Source organism: Phocoena phocoena, chromosome 7, assembly GCF_963924675.1.
Source record: "Phocoena phocoena chromosome 7, mPhoPho1.1, whole genome shotgun sequence".
In the NCBI taxonomy this organism is placed as follows: Eukaryota; Metazoa; Chordata; class Mammalia; order Artiodactyla; family Phocoenidae; genus Phocoena; species Phocoena phocoena.
In genome coordinates, this window is record NC_089225.1 from 46,327,801 (window position 1) to 46,336,203 (window position 8,403).

At 35.4% G+C, this 8,403-nt stretch overlaps 1 non-coding gene across 1 annotated transcript; it reads right to left on the minus strand.

Moving 5' to 3' along the window:
• Positions 1 to 2,645: 2,645 nt before the first annotated feature.
• LOC136126231 (U6 spliceosomal RNA) lies at positions 2,646 to 2,755 on the minus strand. The gene has a single exon (XR_010656117.1). It is a non-coding gene; the product is annotated as a U6 spliceosomal RNA (small nuclear RNA).
• Positions 2,756 to 8,403: the final 5,648 nt, after the last annotated feature.

The window sequence follows — 8,403 nt, forward strand, 5'->3', positions numbered from 1 at the left end:
AGGAAATTTGAACCCTGTAACTGCTCACTATGTGTAGACAGAACGTATGCCAAGGGAAGGCCTCTTTCTCTAATTTGAGGAGTGACAAAGGAAGCTCTGAGGGGTCAGAAAGAGCGAAGGAAAGCCCCTATATTTTTGTTTCATCCATCCTCCCCTGTTCTAGCCCCACGCATTCCCATGGAAGTGGGAACAGCAATGAAATCAATACTTGAGCAGGCTCCAAAATCTCTAAAGGATGTGAAACTTTCTCTCTGTCCAGAGGAACTGTGGCCCCCAAAGTGTGAAGAGAATCTTTACCACTTTTTTTCCTCTCTCCATCCTCTCAACACTTGGTCTCAAACACAGTGTGCAACAGAGTGGGAGAAATAAAACCCTGGTTTTCTAGCTAGAGAGTAGGGAAGTGGGGATCCTGTGAGGTGAAAACTCACTGAGGTAGTAGAGAGGAAGACTAATACCCCACATCAAGTGGAGTTATTCTAGGAATGTAATGTTCAAACATTAATTAAAGATTAGAGAATAAAAAGCAGATTTAAAAAAAAAGCCTTCTACTTTTCAACATTGAGTATGATGTTGGCTGTAGGTTTATCATATCTGGCCTTTATTATATTTAGGTATGTGCCCTCTATGCCCACTTTGTTGAGAGTTTTTATCATAAATGGATGTGGAATTTTGTCAAAAGCTTTTTCTGCATCTATTGAGATGTTAATATGATTTTTAATCTTCAATTTGTTAATGTGACGTATCACCTTCATTGGTTTGCAGATACTGAAACATTCTTGCATCCCTGGAATAAATCCCACTTGATCATGGTGAATGATCCTTTTACTGTATTACTGAATTCAGTTTGCTAATATTTTGTTGAGGATTTTCGCATCTATGTTCATCAGTGACATTGGCCTGCAATTTTCTATTTGGGGATCTCTTTGGTTTTAATATCAGGGTGATATTGATCTCCAGAATGAGTTCAGAAGTGTTCCTTCCTCTGAAATTTTTTGGAATAGTTTGAGAGGATAGGTGTTAACTCTTCTTTAAATGTATTGGAGAATTTACCTGTGAAGCTATCTGGTCTTGAATTTATGTTTGTTGGGAGTTTTTGTTTGTTTTTTTTGTTTTTTACTGGTTCAGTTTCATTACTGAAAATCAGTCTCTTCATATTTTCTATCTTTTCCTGGCTTACTTTTGGGAGATTGCACATTTCTAGGAATTTATCCATTTCTTCTAGATTGTCCATCTTATTGGTATACAACTGTTTGTAGTGATGTCTTACGATCCTTTGTATTTCTGTGGTGTCAGTTTTAACTCTTCTTTCATTTCTGATTTTATTGGGGCCCTCTCTCTTTTTTCTTGTTGAGTCTGGCAAAACATTTATTAATTTTGTTTTATCTTTTCAAATACCATCTCTTAGTTTCATTGAGCTTTTCTGTAGCTTTTTAAGTCTCTACTTCATTTATTTCCACTCTGAATTTATTAGTTATTTTCTTCTACTAACTTTGGATTTTGTTTCTTCTTCTTTTTCTAGTTCCTTATTTAAGTGTATGGTTAGATTATCTCAGATTTTTCTTGTTTCCTGAGGTTGACTTGTATCACCATAAACATTCCTCTTAGAATTGCTTTTGCTGTGTCCTATAGGTTTTGGATCACTGTGTTTCCATTTTGATTTGTCTCCAGGTATATTTTGATATCTTCAAGTGACCCACTGATTGTTTAGTAGCATATTGTTTAGCCTCCATGTGTTTGTGTTTTTTGCAGTTTTTTTTTTCCTTGTGGTTGATTTCTAGTTTCATACCTTTGTGGTTGAAGAAGATGTTTGATAGAGTTTCAATCTTCTTAGATTTATTGAGACTGACCTAGTATGTGAACCATACTGGAGAATGTCCCATGCACACTTGAAAAGAATGTGTATTCTGCTGCTTTTAGATGAAATGTCCTTTATACACCTATTAAGTTCATCTCCTAATGTGTCATTTAAGGCCAGTATTTCCTTGTTGATTTTCTGTCTGGATAATCTGTCCATTGATGTAAATGGGATGTTAAAAGTCCCCTACTATTATTGTATTACTGTCAATTTTCCCTGTTGCATTTGTTAATATTTGTTTCATGTATTCAGGTGCTCCTATGTTGGGTGCATATATATTTATAATTATATCCTCTCATTGGATTAATCCTTTATCATGCAATGTTCTTCTTTGTTTCCTATTACAGTCTTTGTTTTAAAGTCTATTTTGTGAAATATAAGTATTGCTACCTCAGATTTATTTTTTTTCTATTTGCATGGAATATGTTTTTCCCCTCACTTTTAGTCTCTGTGTGTCTTTAGATCTGAAGTGAGTCTCTTATAGACAGCATATATATGGGTCTTGCTTTTTATCTATTCAGCTACTCTATGTCTTTTAACTGAAGCATTTAATCTATTTACACTTAAAGTAATCATTGATAGAAATATACTGATTGTCCTTTAATTATTTGTTTTCTGGTTGTTTTTGTAGTTCTTTTTGTTCCTTTCTTCTTCTTTTGCTGTATTCTCATGTGATTTGATGATTGTCTTTAGTGTTATGTTTGGATTTCTTTCTCTTTTTTTCTGTTTCATTATAATTTTTTGGTTTGTGGTTACCATGAGGTTCATATATAACAAAATATTTATTTTAAAAAATACGGAATGTTTCATGAATTTATGTCATCCTTACAAAGGGTCCATGCTAATCTTCTCTGTCTCATTCCAATTTTAGTATTAGATATGTACTGGCAAAGTGAGCACAGCATTGCAATTTTAAAATCAAAATCACAAAGCCAAAAGAAAAGAATGGACGTTGCATCACTCATTCTAAAATGTTGTAGACACCTCATGGTGTATCTTCTTCAATAAATGAAATCTCATATATCTTTCTATGGACTCAGATTTCTACAATACTGATTAAGGATTATGAAAACGAATTCTCTAATTCTCTGTTAACATATCAATATATAAATGTTAATGCTATCCATTATTGACAATTGTATTTAGGATGCCAACAAAATTATCCCTTCTAATTTTTTTTTTAAAGGGAAATAGTGGAAAGGCATATTCTATGGCTTTGTGTTATAGGAAACTCTTTATCCAGAAATACCTCCTTTGCACATTATATTTATAAAAATTGAGACAAAAAATTACAATAAGAAAGATTTGAGCTTTCTTTAACTTTTCAAATGAAAACCAGATAAGAAGGAAAGATCAGAGATATAATATATACATATGTTTAATTGTTTCTTAAAGAGAGCAGGGTTTGAATTTCAAATGAGCAATCTTCAATGCTCTTTGAGATTTGGAGAAATCAACCAATACTTAAACTTCTATATATTACTGTGGTAGTCTTTTTGATGAGTCAGTTTGGCTAGTCTCCAGTTTCAAACACTATTCTAGGTGTTGCTGTGAAGTTTTTTGTAGATGGGATTAAAATCCACAATCAGTTGACTTTAGAAATGCAGATTATTTTAGATAGTTTGGGCAGGCCTGATTCAATCAGCTGAAAGAGGTTAAAAGCAGAGCTGAGGCTTTCGTAAGAAATTGTGTGGACAACAGCTTTATCCTGTGCCTGAGAGTTCCAGCCTGACCCTCCTGACAGCCTGCCCTACAAGTTTTAGACATGCTTAGCCAGCCCCCCAAATAGTATAAGCCAGTTCCCTGCAATAAATCTCTTAATTTGTATTTCCTACTGATTCTGCTTCTCTGGCTTAATCCTGATTTATACAGTTACCTGGATTATGATTTCAAACAACATTAACCAAGGAAATTATAGTTAATATTACCAAACTGTGTTTCCTAACCTTCACAAAAATATTGTTATATCTTACAAATTAATTAAACTCAGAGTACATGTTTCACTGCTAGAAGGTATCCTGTCAGTTTTGTGAATATTTATTATAGCTACAGTCTGATTTTTCCTGGGTCAACTTCAATCATTTTGTTTGTTAGAGTATAGAAACTTACTTGTTTTCATGTATAGTACTTTTGATGCTTATATAAATGTGTGTATACTGTTAATACAGGAGTGTAAAAATATAAACAAGAGGACTGACTTTATTGGCAACCATAGTTCTTAAATACATATGATGGAAATTTCTGTTTGAATAAAGCAGTATAGAAACTACGTATTTTGCTATCTTTCAAAAGCAAAATGTGGCAACCCACCACCATCTCGAACGCCACCATATAGACAGAGGTCTTTTGCTTATAAGATGTCCTCCAAGAAGAGTGACCAGAAATACTTCAGTGGTCTCCTTGGAATTTTTTTCATTTTTTGTTTATGAAACAATCACTTTCATGCCTCGGAGCCTATGGTGTTAGAAGTGGTAATATTACCCATCCAAAACATAGTTAACTCTTTTCTAAGCTTTAACAATGGATAATGGAGCAATTTAGTGAGTCTTTCACTTCTATTGTTTCCAGATTGTTTCCATTTTTAAATTAACCTCATTTTATTTTATTATTTAATTAATTTATTATTATTATTAGCATCTTTATTGGAGTATAATTGTTTTACAATGGTGTGTTAGTTTCTGCTTTATAACAAAGTGAATCAGTTATACATATACATATATCCCCATATCTCCTCCCTCTTGCATGTCCCTCCCACCCTCCCTATCCCACCCCTTTAGGTGGTCACAAAGCACCAAGCTGATCTCCCTGTGCTATGCAGCTGCTTCCCACTAGCTATCTATTTTACACTTGGTAGTGCATATATGTCCATGCCACTCTCTCACTTTGTCCCAGCTTCCCCTTCCCCCTCCCCGTGTCCTCAAGTCCATTCTCTATGGTCTGCGTCTTTATTCCTGTCCTGCCCCTAGGTTCTTCAGAACCAGTTTTGGGTTCTTTTTTTTAGATTACATATATGTGTGTTAGCATATGGTATTTGTTTTTCTCTTTCTGACTTACTTCACGCTGTATGACAGACTCTAGGTCCATCCACCTCACTACAAATAACTCAATTTCATTTCTTTTGATGGCTGAGTAATATTCCATTGTATATATGGGCCACATCTTCTTTATCCATTCATCTGTCGATGGACACTTTAACCTCATTTTAAACAGTGGATTTTTTTAGTTCTTTAGTTAAGTTTGTTTGTTTTTTGTTTTTACTTTCCATCATAAGCACATTTCCAAAGTTACATCCTGGCTGAACACCCTCTCCACAGCATTTTTTTTTTCTTTTTTGGAGCACATGGTTCAGAACGATAAACCCAGTCTACACTGATGAGGGGAGGATGACAGTAAGTCTTCTGACTCACTGAGTTGTTTTCCCCCTTTTCTCAGTATTGGCTCTGGGCAAGATTTTATAATGCAGGCCAAAAAGAATTTATACTACCTTAACCCCTATGGGCCATATTTCTGACTTGGTGTAGTGATGACATTTGATCAGGATTTTAAGCTCTAGAGTTTTCATTACAGAGTTAAAAAACAGCCTGAGATCAATGCTGGAGGACACTGAGACTGGTATGAATAAATCATGTGGTGGTATATTGATAATGTACACTACTGAATATACAGAATTTAATATTAAGGTATTATGGCTAGATTTTCAAATTCTGCTGCTAGAATATTATCAATACTGCTATAAGCTATTTTTCAAAATAAGAGCCATCATTTTATTAACATTAGTAACTGTATTGTGTGCTTCAGGGCACTAGCTGATTGCCTTTGGGGCCCTGTTACCTAAACTGGGAAGATAAAATTAATTAATAGGATAGTGGGCTTTTTCATCCAACTCTGAAGCTTGCCGGATTTTAAGTATAGCCAGAAGCAGAATATTCAAGTGAACAACTTAACAGATTCAGTGGGATGAATTTGATGTTGCTATTAGGGACAACTGACTTCTGTGTACACTTTTTTTTTTTATTGTGTCTTCAGTTTGCAGAAACAGGATAGCACTGGGGAGACCTATAAGATACATTTTCCAAGGTATTCTAAGAACTGCTTCTTTCAAAAATTATTAGCTTATCTTCCATGTACTCTATAGCTATTAGAGTCTTTTTTTTTTTTTTTTTAACGGTACACGGGCCTCTCCCGTTGCAGAGAACAGGCTCCAGATGCACAGGCTCAGTGGCCACGGCTCGCAGGCCCAGCCGCTCCACGGCATGTGGGATCTTCCCGGACCGGGGCACAAACCCGTGTCCCCTGCATCGGCAAGCGGACTCTCAACCACTGCGCCACCAGGGAAGCCTGCTATTAGAGTCTTTTAAAACAACTTTTCAATTATAAGGGTGAGATGAAACTGGCAAGAGTCAAACTCCATTCTTCCCTGGTCCTCGACTCATATCTAAACTATTTCAGGCAATAGATGTGTTCTTTTATTTTGGAACACATGAGCTCTTTGAAAATATTTATTTTTGAGTAGAATGGCAGAGAACAGTAGTGTCAAGGAATTTATCAAAAGTTAGACATCTCTTGCCAGAAAGACAAGGTGTCCCAGAGGAGTCTGGCTTGAATTGAACCCCCCCCCCCACCAAATGATAAGAACTGGGCAGCACAGGAGATAAAAAATTATAGTTTCTTTTAGCATTGTGGTCACAAACTTACTCTACAATGTATCAGGCTGTGTATTTTAGACAACAGAGGCTCATCAAATATTTGAAAAACTAGAGAATAATTGCTCTCCTTATTAGTATTCAAATCAAATTGAAGAACTATCTATGGAGTCTTTCACTTCCAATTAAGATTAAGTAATTATCACACAGGGAGATCAGCTCAGTGCTTTGTGACCACCTATAGGGGTGGGATAGGGAGGGTGGGAGGGAGACGCAAGAGGGAGGAGATATGGGATATATGTATATGTATAGCTGATTCGCCTTGATATAAAGCAGAAATTAACACACCATTGTAAAGCAATTATACCCCAATAAAGATGTTAGAAAAAAAGATTAAGTAATTTTCAGAAGGCTAACATTCTTAATGTGAACACCCAAGAAAACCAGGTAAATTATAAAAATCATATTTTAAAGGCATTAGAGAGCTGTGAATGCAAGGAAGATTATAGGGACTAAACATTCAGAGAAAATATTTAGAAAAATGTTCAGAGATGAGCTCAGAATTTTCAGCTGTCTTTTCCTGGAAGCATGTGATAATTTTGAGTGTGATCTAGAGCTTGAGAATCTGGACTTCCTTCAGATAGAAAACCAATGAGAAGGGACAAATAAACCAACAGAGTTTTTAGCAGTCATCCAGGGCTGGAGACTTAAATTGCCTCAAACACATGGCCAGTTTCTTAGAGCATAACTTAATTTATAGATGGACAGAGTAAGTATTTAAAGAACCAAGTTGGAAATTTTATTGAATTTTTTACTGAATACTGAAATTTTACTGAATTTTTTACTGAATACTGAAATTTTACTGAATACTGCAGTCTCTCTGCTGAAGGAAAGGTCTATGAAACTATTTTTAGAGGTACTGGAGATAGTGGTGAACTGACACTACATTCTTCCATTAGCTTTTCTTTCTGGGAATATTTGCTTATTCTGAATACAGCTAGAGAGGACTTCCCTACTGGTCCAGTGGTTAAGACTCCATGCTTCTGCTGCAAAGGGTACAGGTTCCATCCCTGGTCAGGGATCTAAGATCCTGCATGCTGCATGGTATGGCTAAAAAAGAAAAAAGAGAGAGAGAGAATACAGCTAGAGATACAGAATCCAGGGTTGGTCCCTGGCAGACAGTTCTTGGGAAACCAAGAAACAAGCAAGAGTTTTGTCAATCAAACACAGAGCCAGATTTCCTCATAATTGCTATTCAAAAGCTGCACAGGACAAGACTAAGCTGAAAATCTCTGAAAAGCAGAGCAAAAATTCCAACAGCCTTCCAGAGGTGAGAAGAAAAATGCTCCCTAGGTTCTCAATTAAAAGGTCTTGGTGGGTGTACCCTAAGAATAAAGACAAAGTAGAAATAGATTGAATCTTGACAATCAAGTGCAGTTTTGACCTGGCCCCATTTCTGATTGGATTAAAGTGATCATCTATTTCATTTCTTAGAACCCTGCTGGTGATAAAATGGCATCTATAATATGAACTTTTACAGTTTTTTTTAATGTACAGTGTTCATAATTATATAAAAAATCTTTAAGCATGAAAAATGTCATATGATCAGTAACCAAGAGGAAAAACAGAATCAGACTTTCAGGTGATCCTGATATTGAGATCAGAAGTCAATGACTGTGACTAAAACACTCAAGAAATTATAGGCAATATGGAAAATTGGTAACATATGGAGTTCAATATACTATAAGAATAAGATGAATATTGTGGAAACGGAAACACAATTATCTGAAAATTAAGAAAACAATTAATAGTTTTCACAGAAATTTAGACAAAGTAGAAGACAGGTCAGTAGGAAATATCCAATCTGAAGTACAGAATAACCAAAAAAGAGCATAACAGACATAA